The following is an 18,094-nucleotide window of genomic DNA, read 5'->3' as shown; positions in this document are numbered from 1 at the left end:
CCTCCTCCTCCCCCATGGTCAGTTTTACCTATCTTAAGCATGATTGCATAGGAGTCAATCCAACTGAAATCAATAAACATGCCAATGATCAAACCTGCCCTCCCCTACTTCCCCTCTCATCTCCCTTCCTCCTTTCTTCCTCGCCTCCCCTCTTCCTTCTTCCCTGCCCACTCCAGCCCTCCCTCTCTCCCCCCATGGTAAGTTTTACCTATCCTAAGCATGATTGCATGGAAGTAAATCCCACTGAACTAAAAAAAAATGGAAATGATCAAACCTGCCCTCCTCCCCTGCCCCTTCTGCCTGCTCCCATTCCCCTCCCTCCTCCTCCTCCCCTCCCTCCTCCTCCTCCCCATCCCCTGTGGTCAGTTTCACCTATCCTAAGCATAATTGCAAGGGAGTAAATCCCACTGAGCTCAATAAGCATGCAAATGATCAATCCATTCTCAGCAAGCTTGCACAGGATCACATTTCTTACCTCCCAGATTAAAAAGCAGAGAAATTCACTAATAGGCAAAAAACCTTGCAGTTTAAGAACGTACCTATAGCCATGGGATATAGGCTGCCATCAACCAAGATGGTGGTGGAGGCTTCTTTAAGGGGCTGATGCCCCTACCGCCATCTTGGTTGATGGCAGGTGTGGGTGTGTGTGTGTAGCATGCATGAATGCCATCAACCAAGATGGCGGTAGAGGCATCAGGCCCTTAGGGAAACCTCAGTCACCATCTTGGTTGATGGCAGACTTGCGCCCACAGCACAACAGACCCCGGCATGCCTGGCCCTGGCAACCAGCATCTACCTCAAGGGAGAGGTAGGCGGAGCATTTGCAGGTGGCTGTTGCGGGCCTGCATGACAGTGGGGGGCTGCCTGGGACCTCCCTCCTGCAATCTGCACTGTGCATTGCAGAAGGGAGCGCTACCTACCCACCCTAAAGAGAGGCCCTTCAGGGAGAGGTAGGTGGTGCATGTATACCTGCATGTGCTTGGGCAGGCTGGTTCTCAAGGGACCTGGCATGCCTGGCACCAGCCCCGATCAGACTGATTACAATATGTTGTTACTTAAGCAATGACTCTAGCTGTTGGAAAAAAGAACTTGCCCTGCCCAAGATGGATGTTTTCAGCCTGCTATGCTTAAAGCACTCCACCTAAGGAAAGGTGGGCACGGTCAATTAAAAAACAGAGCACACTTAGACTTTTGCTAGAATATATTTCACCTCCCACTGTTTTATCTTGTGCAAACTGAGACACTCCTCATGTCCACTGAAAACTATTCTGCAGAATAGTCAGTGCCATTATTCCACAATTGTTTTTGGAGTGTTTTAGTGTTGCAAAGTGTTGCTGTACTTCACATATTCACAGAAACAGAAGCAAAAGAAAATATTTGCTATAGAAAACTTCACTAAAATTGCAAAGTCAATCAAACATATTTAAAGTGACTATCTGAACTACTGTATCTTAATATGGTTGCTTCCTCCCTGCTAAAACAAGATTAGCATATGTCTTGATTCTGTTATTTCAGTTGATTGCAGGTGTTGCCACCACTCACTGTATGCTCAGAGGCACATGTTACCAAATTCTTCCAAGCTACACAGGAAGTGGATTGGATTGTGAAAGACCAACCCAAATTGTATTTGCATTTTTACAAATTTGTAGGGCAGTCCAATATCTCAGAGAGGAGGTCAGGTCTCCTGCTCCCCTGGTGCATTCACTATAACTGCCCAATTCCCTGCTTTTTAAAGTTTGATAGAAATATCTGTGGGCTATAGGTACATTCTTAAATCACATGGTTTTTTGCCTATTAGTGAGTATACATTTCATTTACTATGAAAGCAAATTATCATTAACGGACATGTGGGCTTCCCATAGGCACCTTGCTGGACACTGTGAGACAGAATGCAGGTCTAAATAGGCCTTTGGTCTATCCAGCAGGGTTGTTCTTATTTGTATAGGCAGGAAATTATTTTAAGGAACATTTTATGTTTGTGTATGGCAGATTCATGGGTATATATGAATTTTATTGGGCTAATAATAAGTGAAAATGGAAACGGACTGCCTTCAAGTCAATCCCCACTTATGGTGACACTATGAATATGGTTTTCATAGTAAGCAGTATTCAGAGGTGATTTACCATTGCCTTTCTCTGAGACTGAGAGGCAGTGACTGGCCCAAGGTCACCCACTGAGCTTCACGGCTGTGTGGGGATTCAAACCCTGGTCTCCTAGGTCATAGCCCAGTACCTTAACCACTACACCACACTGGCTCTAAGTAGGTTGCTCAAAATCTTCAAAAGAAATCTATTGCCCACTTCATTGTTCACATGCCATGTAGCGCGGAGCATCTTTCCCCAGTTCAGAACTAGAAACCATTCATCGAACATTCTGCAAAATAATTCAGCTCCAGAATGACAGACCCTTATTGAGGTGCCTCAGTGTGAATCCTTCTCACTGCCACTCCCCTTGCCTCTTGATGGTGATGTTGGAGATGCTTATTGTGGGCACAATGATAGGGTGACTGTTAAATCCTAGACACTTCCATTAGTATGTGAACCAGCATCTGGAGACACAGCCATGTAATTTGAATGTTTTGCCTTCCCTGGATAGTGGATACTCACACTCACAGCCATGCTCAGGGCCGAATGTGGGGTTCAGTGCAGCTCTTACCCTGAGCCTCACCATCTACCCAAGAAGTAAGGAATGCTATGGAGAGGGTTTGTGGTTGGTTCTACAGGGGAGCAAATCCAATCAGGGTGCCAATCCTAATTTTACCTCAGAGGATATCAGTGATCTGGTGTTTGACACCCCCCCCAAAAAAAAGAGGGTGCTGGAAGCATCACTAACTATTTGATTTCTGTAGGGAGTAAAAATAAGCATTTTCCAGAGAATTCTCAAGAAAAGCTAAGATTTTTTCCAGAGTTATCTAAAGCTTAGGAAAAAAAACAAGCTTATTCTGGAACTCCACATCATCAGCCCTCTACTAATCCTAACGTTTCCTGCTGTCACATTCTTTCACCCAATTTTCCCAAATGTACCTTGTGAAGGGGGGGGGGTGAGAAAAATACGAAGCAGGAAAAGCTGGGGACAACCAAGGACCCAGTTAAAAGTCTTGGCTGTATCCCAGCAACAAAATGGAGGCTTCAAAGCATGCTGTAAATATCACTGTAAATTCCTCCTGGCTGAGTCTATTCAGCTAGAAGGAATTAAAGCAACAGGTCCCAATATTCTGGACGTGACAATGGAGGCTGCCCACCTTGCTCAGAAACCTCATGCACTACCAGGAATGCTGGGATTTGTAGCTTTAATTCCTCCTAGCTGAATAGACTCAACCAGGAGGAATTATAAGCACACATTCCAGCATCTGTGGTGGTATATCCCTGAAGCTTCCAAGTATTATCTGGAGCCTGTATTTGTGAACACCAAAGGGAAATTAAACTATGAAAGGCTTTTCCTTGACTTCCCTGTCTCCAGTTATCCCCCACCCGTCACCCAATGCCCAAATTGGAAAAAGGAGGGAAACTCCCCAGGCAAGGCAGGAGACAGCTGACCCTGAGGTATGTTGTAATTATGAGCTGAAATTTAGAGGAGATTGTCCCCAGTCTTATGATTGTTACACCTATTTCTATACTGTGGAATAGTTTGAATAGTTTGGCCCAGTTTGAAATTCAGCTGATGTATATTATAATATCGCATTATGTAATCTATATACCACCCTTCATTGGAAATTCCAGGGCAGGTTACAATTTTAAAAAAAAACCCATGTGAAAACTCACAATAGAAAAATGGAAATACTCAAAGCTACCTAGTTAATGGATGCTCTTATTAATATTATTTTTTGTCACATGTCATTTAAATGTAGGCCTATGTTTCTAGGTGTATGCATAGAGCAGTATATACATCACTCAGTTGTTCCTTAGGCATGCATAATCACTTGAAGTTGCATTGCATCATGGGATTTATAGCCAAGCTGTTTCAGTTTCCCTTTTGTGTGACTCCCGGCATGGTCTGCATCATGTCAGTGAATTGCAGCAGAACCCCAAATGAATTGGAATGGTAGTGAAACACTCAATTTTTAAATGGGTCTTGGTACAAAAGGTGATAGCATGCTATTATAGATGAGATTAGACAAATTGGTTTCATGCAAAGGGTGTTTATAGATAATACTGAGAGAATACAGACACCATGGGAATGCAGAATGAGATGATTAAGTGTGTAATACTTTGAGAATACAGAATGAGCACTATAGCAGTGTGAAACTTTCAGAACAATGTACACAGCTAGCTTCATTGCGCATTTTGGTTTATCTGTGAGAATTTTTTGAGAATGTAGTGAATTGAAGTTGCTATGTTTGGATGTTTAAATACTTATTTTCTAAAAAAAGGTAGGTTATTATTGAATTCTTTGTTCTCCTCAAGGCCAGTGGGATTGTGTGAGAAGTAGGAAACTGTCATAAAGGTTTTGCAGGTGGGACTCAATCACATATTGGATTTTTTTTTTCATTTTAGTTTTTATGGTCATTATATGTGAGCAGATATACATTCACTTAGCAAAGTCCATCCTCTCTGTTGCTAGCTATCCTGGCTCCCAACCAGAGAAGCAGACTCAAGACTCGGAGACTGGGTTTTTCTGCATAAAGTTTTATGCCACAAATCAGAACTAGGATTGCCAGATCTCCATTTTTTGGCCTGAGACTCAAGTTTCTGGGGGTCCTCTCTGGCTGACCCACCTTAATCTCCAGACGCTCAGCTTCAATTTTTTAAAAAATATTAAATTACTAGGTGGTCTGGTTCTCGAGATATACACCAAAACATCAGCTGCCCCCTGCGACTGTTAAATCTGTTTAACGGATCTGTTATAGCAGCTCCTAGCAGAGCTTGGAAAAGTTACTTTTTTAAAACTACAACTCCCATCATCCCCAGCCAGGATGGCCACTGGATTGGGCTAATGGGAGTTGTAGTTCAAAAAATAACTTTCCCAAGCTCTGGCTCTAACCCCACCCTTTCAGGATTGTAGCCAGTAAGTGAAGCCAGGGTTGTGATTTGTTGATCCAGGCAGTGCCTATGCTTAATTGCAACATCAGGAAATGGTGGCTTTGAGAGCTTCAGTTTGAGTAAGTAAGAATATGGCTTAACGTTTTTTCCTTCTTGTGTGCAAGAGTCAGAGCCTGGGCTGTTGGAGAGGGCAGTGCTTTGAAAACCTTGGCAATATGAAAGTATTTAATCCAATACTTGCTTTTCTGGAGTAAAGCAATGCTAACCCATGTACCTGGAGTAAACCCCATTGAATTCATTAGGACTGACTTTTGAGTAGACATGGTTAGGATTGTGCTGTAAATTAATGGGGACTTTTGAGTAAACATAACAAAGAATTGTGTTTGTGTTGTAAATCTTTCCCGCCCCCTCCAATCCTATTTTTAAAGCAATTAGGCAGGGTTTACCTATGTATCACATTTTTTATTATGTAGGAAACTAATACTGATTTTTTAAAAAAATGTTCTTCAATGACCAACTGGTTTGATAATAAACTATAATATGGGGTGTATATTTACAAGTGTGTGTGTGTGTGTGTGTGTGTGTGGTCTTTCCAACAACCCTGTGAGGTAGGGTTGGTGACTGGAAAACAAGGCAGCTCACAATAAGAAATAAATCCCTTTAAAAACCAATAACAATAAAACAAGTATAAACAGTTGCAAAACAGCTTAAAGTGGCATGATTCTGAATTTTGGGTTGGCTGAATGAAGTTTATTTATTTATTTTTATTTATTATTTGATTGATATTCCGCCCTTCCTCTCAGTAGAAGCCCAGGGCGTCAAACAAAAGCACTACAAACATTTTAAAAATCATAAAAACAGACTTTAAATATATTAAAATAAAACATCTTTAAAAACATTTTTAAAAGCTGTGACTCCATTTATGTATTTTATTTACTACAGTTATATACTGCTTTATTGTAAAAAATCTCAAAGTGCTTTACAGAAAGAATTAAAACAATAAAATTATTGGCAAAAACAGTTAGACATGTATTGAAAAACATTCAAATTAATAAAACCAACAATGAGTTAAAAACAGATTTAAAAACACAATAGCTTCTACATGCGTGGATAGGCTTGCCTAAACAAAAATGATTTTAGCAGGTGCTGAAAAGAGGTGTCTGCCTAATGTCAATAGGCAAGGAGTTCCAAAGCGTAGGTGCTGCCACTTCGTTGTTGTGTGCCTTCATGTCAATTTTGACTTATGGCGACCCTATGAATCAGTGACCTCCAATAGCATCTGTCATGAACCACCCAGTTCAGATCTTGTAAGTTCAGGTCTGTGGCTTCCTTTATGGAATCAATCCATCTCTTATTTGGTCTTCCTCTTTTTCTACTCCCTTCTGTTTTTTCTGTATTGTCTTTTCTAGTGAATCATGTCTTCTCATTATGTGTCCAAAGTATGGTATGTGTCCAAAGTCAGAGGAAGGCAATGGTAAACCACCTCTGAATACCTCTTACCACGAAAACCCTATGAACAGAGTATCCAAAATGCTGCCACTTTACAGGACTGATTTCTTACAAGAGCAGAACAAGTACTATGTGGCACCCATAACATGGAAAGCACAGCTTGAACGTGGCCTGATAGCAAATCAGCAACCAATGCAGACTTCAGAGCAGAGGTATTATGTGCTGATAGGATCTCACTCTTGTCAGCAATCATGCCTCAGCATTCTGCATTAACTGACTGGCTGCAAGGATTTTTTTAGTTTTGGTTTTCGGTTATGAATCCTGACTGGTTGTGGGATGCTAAGTTGTCTGCCTTACTCATAGGAATCCTGTTGTGTTTTGTATGGTATTGTATTTAGGAAAGCATCACTGTATTTTGTTTTTCATTTTTTGTTTGCATTTCATTTACCTTTAACCTCCTCCCTTACATCCATAGAAGCAACAGCAGTGGCTGCATGTGCTCAGCTCAACCCCCTACAAACCATTGATGATGCACCTTATTGGTTTCATGGCAGTTTGTTTCTTGCCCAATAGTGGTAAAAGAGAATTCACATATTTGAAAGTGTGGCTGCAGTTGTTGTTCCCAAGCTGCTGCCTGTGAAGGTAGACTAAACCATGTGTGTTTTCTCTCCGTCAATTTTTACTCACTGGAATTGGGTTGGCTGTCAAAGTGAGTTTATAGCAGCCCACAGGGTAGACAGAAAGGGTAGAAAATCTTCTTACTCTTATTCATTTCTCAGACCTCTTTCTGAAGTGAAGGGTCAAATCTGTAAAGAAGTTTGGAGCAGCCACATTAAAAGATAAGGGCAGGGCATTCCAGGCAGGGGGTTGCCAACCCTGCATGGATATGGATGTCTTTGCAGAGGATCCCTAGTCAAGCTTTACCAACAGCACCATCCAAACTATATCTACTCAGAAGTAAGTCCTGTTGAGTTCTATGGGGCTTAGTCCCTTAGTAAGTGTGTTTAGAAATGCAGCCTTCAGGGGCATCCATCTTTACTCCCGAATGCTCCCATCTAACATCTCCACAACACTATGCTCCTTTCTTCCTACAGTGGCCTTCTGGTGACTGGCCTGGCCTGAAGGCACTTAAACCCTTCTTGCCGAAAGCAAGTAGGCTAGATTAAATGTTCCCTACCCAGGCTCCATCTTTTAGCTAAGATTTCTAGCTTAATTTCCAATCTGATATTTTTTTTAATTGTATGCTCCAAGCAACTGTGATTGATGCTTAATGTATCATGCTTAATGACATCACTCGGGCCCACCCCCATGACATCACTTGGGCCTGCCCCTAAAATCTCAGGTTTTGGGATGCTTCTGACCTGGCAACCCTAATCAGAACAGGGATCTAACATCTCATGCAAGGCCTAAACCAGGATTCAAACAGGAACAGCCGTACTAGATGTTGGCAGCAACAGCAGACAAATTGTTGCCACAGCAAATACAAGCAGTGCTACTTCTTGTATGTAAAGAAATAGGGTGGGTACTTAACACTATTAAGTCAGGCTCTTTTCAGCATGAGGTGTAAGGTGGGGGCTATGACGGAGGTGGGTGGGAGTATGAAATTGGACTACTTGTAACCATCTCTTCTCTATCCTCCGTGACCTTGGAGACATGCCAGTTTCTTACTCTGCTGAGTCACCTTCATTTCCCTCTGATAAGTTTTAATGTTTTTGTTAGCACTTATCTCTTTTGCCATTTCGCTTGGCCTTTGTGTCTGCAGAGAGTCCTCACTAGCAGGTTGAGACAAGGAAAGTCTGTTGGAGCCTTCCTCAGTAAGTCCAGCAGCTGGCTTCAAGGCTTCTGGAGACACATCCTCTGCTCGCCCCTCATTTCCTTCATCACTGCTGGCAATGTCCTCCCCAATGTCAGTAATCCCTTCTCCATTCTCCCAACCTTGCCCAAGATTCTCCTTGGGGCCCATGATACTAGCAGCCAAAGAAAGTGTTTCTTATTTGGGCAGATGGTTATGTGTTCGTGTTCATGTACTTACAAACATTTGCCTTAGAGCAGTAGGGGTCAGTTTGGTGGCACAGGTGAGGTGGTGTTGCCTTCTGAACACTGAGCATTGCTGCCAGTTCCTGAGAGTGGGAGGGGTGGGCAGCAAGGCAAAGTGCAGGTATGGCAAGAAGAGTGTCATATTGGCTCCACTGCTGAGCCCACACTGTGCCTCATTTCCTGCACCTCCCCCTTTTCCCTCTCAGAAACTGGCAGTGACACTTGATGTTCAAAAGACAAGTGAGCAAGGATGTTCCACCTGCTCTGCCCCACCAACTGGCGCTGATTAGTTTCAAAGTACAGCCAACCACCATTCAGAAACTTAGACGGAGGCTGAAATGTGGAGCTCTAGTGCAGTTTTTGCATTTTAAAAAGGTGTCCAGTGGTTCTATCCCATCTTCCTAGCTTGACATGCTAACCTTTATATCTTAGTAGCATGTTCATGGAGGAAGGGGTATTGTTTGAGAAGGAAAGAAGGGCTAAGGGACACACTGATATCTTGTGCCCCAGGGCCCCAAGAAATCTGGAGCCTGCCCTGCTCCACCCCAGAGGATTTTAAATTTATTTCAGTTTTGCATGCTCTTCTTGAAACTGGACCAGGTTTGGAGGTTAGGTTTTGGGCTACAAGCAGGAAACCAAAATGAGTGGACATAGACCTGGAAAATAATGTGCACATGTCTGGGAAAGCTAAGAAATACACATGCTCAGATGACATTCTTCAGCTAGGACTTTATTAGCTTGAGAGAGATCCTTCACTGTACATAGTGGACAATATGGAGTGATGAAGATTTCAGAAATCAATGAGACTAGTACAAGGTACCATAAAAGAGCTACTTATCCAGAAAAAAAAAGTGGCTGGATTTTTAAGGGGGCTTTTGAATGGCTGATCATTGGTCTCTGCAGATTATATTAGAAAATATTATTCAGAGTACTGGGGGCCAAGGTTCAGATAAATTGGCAGCTCTGTACAGATCCCTAGGCAGCCATTGCAAAAGAGAACCTGAATTTTGAGGAACTGTTGAAAGCCTTGCCAGACAGAGTATTGTAGTACCTTTATCAGCACTGTATCTAGTCTCAGCAATCAATCACTCTTCTCCATAAAAACTTAAAATTCAATTAGTGAAAAGATAAAGCCATAATACTATAATTTGCAGAATTAAATAATTCCAGATTCAGGAAATCTGCAGGGATCAATAACCCAGAAGATGGACTGATTGTATGATGCTAATTTAGTAGCAGTGTCTTTTTCCCCATTGAAAAGTCTTTGTATTTACTTAACCAGTTTGAACAAATAAGCTTGATGTGTGCCGGTAGGAAGAGGAATCAGGAACACTCTCCTGTTGGTTGGGGTCTATATCTTTGGGTGACTTTAGATCTTGTAGAACTCACTAGTGCAGTTGTAGAATATGTTTGAAATTGTAGGGATGCAATTCTAAGTACTCTTATTTGGTAAACAATGCTGTTTTGTCTTCTCAGTGCACCCAACATTTTATATAACTAGCTTGTGGCTATCTATTGTTTAAGTTTATACCTGCCCTTCCTCCCAAAGGAACTCAGTGTGGCAGTTTGTACATTTGTCCATGAGTTGTATTCCATTGAGTCCTATTCAGAGTAGACCCACTGAAATGAATGAACTTGAGTTAGCTATGTCTATTAATTTCAATGGGTCTGCTCTGAGTAGGACAAGCAATGAATACCACCCTACAGTTTTTTCAAATAAAATGATGGTCCACCTACATACCTTTAGTTTTTTCTAAAGCGATGAGGATTGTTAATCTCCTGTTGTGCTACACTGATATAGTGCAGAACAGAAATGGTCTTGAATTGGATTTTGGACCAGAACCATGAATTCTGCTTGAAACAGAAACATTCTGGAGCAGACAGAACTTGAGGCTTTTGGGTAGTCTCATGGGAATGTCTCTGGGCCATACTATACTCTTCTCTCATATCTAGACTTCTCCAGAGTACTGAGGAGACAATGATGCTGCCCCCTCAATGTTTTAGGAGCCTTGGAGTAGGTGAGGTATACCTAGAGGATATTCATCAGAACATATTAGCATGCCTGGGCCCTACAGGCTAGGGTGGATTATGGCATCCATTTTGGATTATACAGTTCATGTGAAAACTGGTTGGATAAGAATTGACTCATTTTACTTTTCATAAAAACCTTTTTATTTGCACAACCTCATCCTGTTCATCAGTCTAAGTTGTGGACCATTATTGTAATATGGAAACATCTTTGAAGCCTCCTTCATTGTTAACTCTGGGTTATCATTTTTAAAATTTATTTTACTCAGATAGACCTGTAGCAAAATGTTGCGTGCTCCTATTCAGTGTTCCAGTTAGTCAGCCATGCCCTCTTTCAGGTTAAACCATTGTATTACCTTTCTCCCTGGTTTTTCTATTTCCCCTCCCCAGAAGTCAGTCAGCATTCTGTGGCCATGGAGCAAGCTCAGTCCTCAATGGACTATTGGGAAGGGTTTTTTCCCCACACCAAATTGTATTGTACTTCTGCAAATCACAAAGCTCCACTGAGCCAGCCGATGCGTTTCTCTTGTGTATGGGTATTGTTGTTTCAGCTACACAAACATTAGTGCTCAGTGCTGAACAACAGAAATAGATGGAATGCTTTTGGCCTGGCCCTCATAACCTAACGTTGCAGCAATTCCTTCTCCACCACCAAAACTTATAATCATTGTTCTCCCACCTAGCTCTAAGCCTAGCGCTCTTTTCAGGAAGCATAAACCAACCCATGGAAAATCACTGAGGAACACAACATCATGAAATAGCTACCTAGCACCCATTTTCAAAGAGGTGCTTCCTGGATTGACAGGGAAATGATACATTTTTTTCCCCAATCTGTTAATCAAAACTGGTTGCCGTTTCCTATTCAGTGAGGAAGGTGAAAGAGTAATAAATACTCAGCAGAAAAGTTAATTGATATTCAAGCTCCTGAAGCATTTTAGTAATAAGTAAAGCATGCAAACAGTAACGTGCACCCTTTGCCAGCTTTTCAGAGATGCTGCTGTGATGTTGCCAAAACAGTTCAGATTTGAACTATGGGATGGGAAAAGGATAATCTTTTATTGGGAAAGAGTTATGCATTTTGCTTATCTTCTGCATGTCCACTGGGGGCTCAGGACTGTTTACACAAGGCTCTGGATTGTTTCCCATCAAGGAACTGACCCGTTTCAGTCCTGCTTAGCTTTTAAGAATGTAACCACAACATATCCTCATGTCACTCTCTTAGTTGTTGTAAGTATGTTGATGGTACTTGGTGGATTTCTGATGATTAACTGCCTCTTCCTCATGTATGCTATGCGTTGGGAACTGCGTCCTGTGCTTCTGACTGAGGACTAGTTCAAAAGCTGTCAGCTGACAACTCCATCACTTGCTCAGACAATTCAGACAATAAAAGAGTTCAATTTGCATTTGTATTTTGCAGTACATACTATCATATTCAGTGTGTGTGGTGAGAATACCTCGGGCTGGGTTTATTCATACTACAGCATGATTTTGTGGAATGGATATCACAAATCAGCTCTTGGGGATAGACTATGTGAATAAACTGAGTGATATATCATATGACAAGCTTTTCACTCAATTAGTACCTCCATTGATTGAGCAAATTGACCCATATTTATTTATTTATTTATTATACTTGTATACCACCCCATAGCTGAAGCTCTCTGGGCGGTTTACAATAACTAAAAACAAATACAATTTAAGATACATCTTTTAAAAAACAATTTAAAACACAATTTAAAAAATTGACAATATAAAACACATGCTAAAATGCCTGGGAGACGTCAAAACGAATTCTGTCAGCCAGCTTTGAGGCTGAAGTTTGGATACCTTTCTAGGCTTCTTCAGGTGTTACTGGACAGTGTCAGTAAACACATGAGAGGGGGCAGAGGGAATTGCTGTTGTCATTTTTGTCATCTTCCAGCCTGTGGAAGGGGCATTCTGAAGTAGGGAGCTTTTTGTATTCATCGAGACTCCCCACACATTTTGGAGCTCTAATTATGCAAGGTTGTAAAACTTGCTTCCACAGCATTTTTTTACCCATTTCAAACTGCTGTTGGCCATGAGGTGGGAAATGACAGAAAATGTGATGGGGGGGCAAAACTATCCTCGACAGCCCCCCTCACATGTTTACTGTCACGACTTAGTAATGCCTGAAGAATGCTTCCATTGTGAATAACACTAAATCTCAGGCCCTTGTTCATCCTGCCCTCTCCTTGCACTAGTTCCCTTGATTTTAAAAGGGTATCAATTAAGAAACTTTGCATGTTGTTTTGTGAATACCATATTATACCATATGTAGAATGTGCAAGATTCTAGAGCTATCATTCTCTTGTATCTTTTCTGAGAGAGTAGCTGGTGAGGACATTTCATTTGGCATTAATGGCAAAATTGACTCAAAATGTGAGTGTAGGAATGTAAGGATCTGTCAATTTTCGTTTCCCTCAGTTCTCATTTTTTTCAAACTTAAGTTCAATTCTCCATAGTTTGTGATTTTTTAAGAAAGCTCGTAGACGAGGGCCTCCTGCAGATACCATCTTATCAGGAAGTCCATTCTGCACAACATAGGAAACAGACCTTTAGTGTAGTGGCACCTACCCTTTGGAAGTCCCTCCCCTTAAATATTAGACAGGCACCATCTCTGTTATCTTTTCGGAGCCTACTGAAGACCTTCCTCTTTCAACAACAACAAAAAAGTAGAGACCTCATCCCAGTCTCTGTCTGTGTTGGAATTGCTTTTTCAAGATTTCTTAAAACTGTTTTTTTAAAAAAAATACATATATTTTAAGATGTTTTGTTTTAATTTCTTTTTAAATATGTTTTGTTTTAAAATGTTTTAAAGTCTTTTGTTTTTAAGATTTTTAGAGTACCTTTTAGAGTTTTTGTTTGCTGCTCTGGGCTTCTTCTGGGAGGAGGGGTAGGATATACATTTAATTAATAAATAATAAATTTAAATTAATCAGCATCTTAGTGTGAATTTTGCCTAATAGAATGCCATTTTGTATTTTATTTTCACTAGCATTTTCATTTTTATGTACACTTTGTTCCAGTATACACACTTTTGTACACGTTACTTGGTTGGAGACGGCATTGCAAAATTTGGAAAAGTGCAAATTTCAAAGGATGGCTGGGTCTCAGTTCACATATTGTTTTGGAAAATGACTTAGGTAAGCTTGACTTTAAACTCAAACAGAATCGCATTTCTCCCCTATCCTTATGTGACAGTGAGGGCAAAGAGGTGGCTGTCCAGCTGCCTGTTGAAGGCCTTCAGTGTTGGAGAGCTCACCACCTCCCTAGATAATTGGTTCCATTGCTGTGCCACTCTAACAATTAGGAAGTATTTCCTGATGTTCAGCCGAAATCTGGCTTCCTGTACCTTGAGTCCTTTGTTCTGTGTCCTGTATTCTAGGATGATTGAGAAGACATCCTGGCCCACCTCTGTGTGATAACCTTTCAAGTACTTGAAGAGTGCTGTCATACAGGCGGGCCCTGCTTATACGGCAGGTTCCGTTCCGGACCCCCGCCGTAAAGCGGAAATCGCCATAAAGCGGAACTCCATTGAGTATAATGGGGCGCATTGCGAGGAAATGCTGCGAAATGCTGCAAAAGCAGCTTTAAAATGGGGAATGAAAGCCGCCGCATTAGTGGAACGCCGGGAAGCGAAGCACCAGGAAGCAGGGTCCTACTGTGTCTCCCCTCAATCTTCTCTTCTCAAGCCTAAACATGCCCAGTTCTTTCAGTCTCTCTTCATAGGGCTTTGCTTCCAGTCCCTGATCATCCTTGTTGTCCTTCTTTGAACCTGTTCCAGTATGCTGCATTCTTCTTAAAGTGTGGTGTCCAGAACTGGAGACAGTACTCAGAAACGAGGCCTAATCAGTGCTGTGCAGGGTTGTCAATATGGAACTGATTTGAATTGTTTTCTATGGTTATTATGGATAGCAATATTCTGTTAGCCATGCTTTTGTTGTGAACTGCTTTGAGCATAAAGTATGTAGAAAAGTGACAAGGAAGGGCTGTAGCTCTGTGGTAGAGCAGAAGGTCCCAGGTTCAATCCCCAATATCTCCAGGAAAGGCTGGGAGAAAGTCTCCTCTGAAATCCCAGGGAGCTTCTGCCAGTCAGTGTGGACAATACTGAACTAGGTGGACCAATTTTGGCCTGATTCAGTATAAGGCAGCCCTCTATGTGCCTATAAGTTCTTGCATTATTCCTGCTAGCACACACGCATGCACACACACCTCTCAATTTCTTGCTGAAGTGTTTGTATTTTTTCAGGATCGTGCGATTTGCCAGGTTGGATAAAAGGACTGTAACTCTATCTGTCTCCACCACCAGCCAATGCTTTCAGCCTCACGAAGAAAGGAAGATGTCATAATATACCAGGGGAGGTTGATGGCTCCATGTCAGTGGGGCAGTGGAATCCACTCTGGTTTTCCAGGAGCTGTCGAATGTTCTGAAAGCTGGAGTAATATACTTGCACTGTTAGGGGTAAAGGTGGAAAAATGCCTTCCAAATCCTCTTAACTTTCTGAAGAACAGAACTGAAAAGCATTTTATTATTATCCTAGTTTGCCTATCAGTCAGGAGGCAGGAGAGTCAGAATTTGGGTATTCCTGCCATCTCTCACAAGATTTCTTGTGTGACCCTGGGCTCTTCCATATCTGTCAGTAAATTGGGGATGGTAATACTTAGCCATCCTTTTGGAGAATGATTTGACACCTCTGGGTTGAAGGTGCTCAAGGAGTGCAAAGCATTATTATTATTACGATGATCTATGAATGTTATTAATGGGCATGACATTTCCGTTCCCCCTTTTAAAAATCAGCTCACAGTATTTGACTCCCTGCAGCTACATGAACTTCTCAGACTGGCAGCAGACTTGAGTGCTTTCTTGCATCAGTTTGAAATTACAGTACCCTCTTCTCTTTTTTTTGCTGTGGAATCTCTGTTAACAAAACTGTAAGAATATCATTTTAGCCAGATCCTTTAGAGTTAGAACCACCACAGAAGAAGGGTCAGAGTAAGCTGCCGAATTTGAAGAAACAACAACCAGTCTGAATCTTGAGTTAATGTTCTGATTTATTCGTGGGCCATCATGATGCCAAATTGGCCTTGGATGTAGGAGGCAAAGACTGAAATCCCCACTTGGCTCTTGAGGACACTGTGTGACTTGGTGCCAGTGGTCTCAGCTAAGGTTACACTGATATGACAACTATGGGTTAGGCCATGGGTCAGTTGCTGGTCATGAACCCACAGTTGAAAACCAGCATTACAGGCAGCCCATTATTTAGACATTAGATATCTATTTGTGCCAGAAAGATTTCTGGTTAGTGAGTGTGTCCAATTAACAGAAGTGACCATAAAGTTGAGGTTTTTCAGTTCTTCAATAAATGTATTTTTTTTCTGTAAAATGGGTTGTAGTTTCATACATCATGGTACAGGGAGGGTTAATACAAATGATAGATAATCTAAAGCCTGGGAGTCAAATGTGGCCCTCCAGGCCTCTCTGTCTGGTCCTCGAGACTCCGCAGACCACAGCCCTCAGGTCTCTTCCCAGACCACACCCCTCACTGGCTGAGCTTCTCATTCTTCTTTGGGTTTTCCCCCCACTCTGGCTGGATTGTGTCCTTGAACAAGTTAATGCTTGCCTTCCTGGATACAGGATAGAGAGGAGGGGACTATGATAGCATTTGTAGAAACTAGTTTACTATATAAAAGTATATTTTCCTTTTGTTGTTCCACCCACTTTTCCTTCTAGCTCCTCCTATTACTGGCATGTGGCCTCCAGAAGGTTGCTGAGATGAGAATGCGTCCCTTGGGGTGAAAATGCTTGATCATTCCTGGTTTATACAGACATATCATTAGTTACATTAACAGGGGTGATTATATGGTACAACTGCATGAGTTTTCCCCTCCATAGCCTATAGCCAATACAAGTAATAGATATGCAAGGATTTTAGTTACTTTTCCCAGCATGCACTGGGCTCATGTAAAATTAGAGGAGAAAGAAAATGTCATTACTTTGGCTTAGTGAAGGACAAAAGTAAAGAACCTTCAAATATGAGCCTCTGCATTTTCTTGTAAAACTTTTAAAAGAAGTATGGGATGAAAGAGGTGTAAGTTTGGGTTCAAGCACTCCAAGTTTGAACAAAGCCTAGAAGGATACAGACTGAGGAGAAGAGTGAGAGAGACTGCCATTTCAATACTCCCCTCCTCGGTAGATCACCAAAGTGCAGCTCAGACATGCAGTAACTACAATGATTACATCTATCTCATTATCCCTCTTTGATTAAATCACAGTATGCTAACAGTCCTTGGATATTAAAACTATATTTGCTGAGATTTCAGAATCCACATAATGAGCACATAAACAATTATTTTATTTGTCTTGCTGTTAAACCTTGGCGACTTACCTTGCATTTTTACAATCACCATGTATTTGGCATGCATTGGCCATCCTATTCTATTAAAAAAAGCACAGATGTTTTCACTGTATTTGGGACATTTACTTTTTAAAGCCCACAAGATAATATGGTTCTCAAAACATATTGTTTATATTGGGAATTGGATGGTGCGAAGGGACAAAATTGACCCCTGCTTTGATGTTTCTAGGGATAAAGAGATGGTTTTAAAGACCTGAGATTTTAAGTTCAATGATGCTGTGAAGAATATTTATTGTGCATGAGTAAATTAGAGTAAAGCTAAAGAAGAACAAAAAGCAATCATAATACCAAAATGCAATTTAAATAACATCCCAGAAGAATATAAGGATCAAATAAGGAACATATTTGAGGCTTTACACTTAGTTGACAGAGAACCAGAAGATCTATGGAGTGAAGTCAGAGACATTATCAAGGAAGAATGCAAAAAGACAATACCTCTAATTAAAAAGAGAGGAAGACTTCAATGGATGACTGAAGAAACTCTTAAAATGGTTAAAGAGAGAAGGAAAGCAAAAGCAAAAGGAGATAGAAACACGGTTAGAACCCTAAATGCAACAATACAGTGACTAGTACATAGGGACAAAGAAAACTATTACAATAGTTATTGTATAGAAATAGAAGACAACAAAAAGGGTAGAACAAGAGCCCTATTCCAAAAGATTAGAGAAATGAAAGGGAAATTTAAACCACAAGTAGGGATGTTGAATAATCAACAGGGGAACACACTGACTGACCAAGATGAAATAAAAGGAAGATAGAAGCAATACGCTGAAGAACTCTATAAAAGAGATGAAAGGATGACAGATTCATTCATGGCGGAACCATATGATGAAGAACCAGAAATTTTAGAATGCGAGGTGAAAGCTGCTCTTAAAATACTTGGAAGAAGCAAATCACCAGGAACAGATGGCATACCAATAGAGTTGCTAAAAGCTACTGAGACTGAATCTGTTGAAATTTTGTCAAAAATTTGTCAAGAAATATGGAAAAGGAAACAATGGCCCACAGTCTGAAAGCTTCAATATACATCCCAATTCCAAAGAAAGGGGATCCCTGGCAATGCAGTAATTATCAAACTATTGCCTTAAGATCCCATGCAAGTAAAGTAATGCTCAAGATACTACAACAAAGGCTCTTACCATATAAGAAATGGAGCGAGAAAT

The 18,094-nt window shown here is 41.2% G+C and overlaps 1 long non-coding RNA gene across 2 annotated transcripts; it reads left to right on the top strand.

The window, feature by feature from the left end:
* The first annotated feature begins 3,341 nt into the window (after positions 1–3,341).
* On the top strand, positions 3,342–16,958 carry LOC133385957 (uncharacterized). 2 transcript variants are annotated; one of them, XR_009763033.1, is made up of 3 exons: positions 3,342–3,543; positions 13,542–13,658; positions 14,765–16,958. It is a non-coding gene; the product is annotated as an uncharacterized LOC133385957 (long non-coding RNA). The 2 variants fall into 2 exon arrangements; XR_009763034.1 differs by lacking the exon at positions 3,342–3,543 and adding an exon at positions 3,971–4,042.
* Positions 16,959–18,094: the final 1,136 nt, after the last annotated feature.

Source organism: Rhineura floridana, chromosome 5 (assembly GCF_030035675.1).
Source record: "Rhineura floridana isolate rRhiFlo1 chromosome 5, rRhiFlo1.hap2, whole genome shotgun sequence".
Classification (NCBI taxonomy): domain Eukaryota; kingdom Metazoa; phylum Chordata; class Lepidosauria; order Squamata; family Rhineuridae; genus Rhineura; species Rhineura floridana.
Note: the sequence above shows the minus strand (reverse complement) of the source record. Positions and strands in the feature narration are given on the sequence as shown.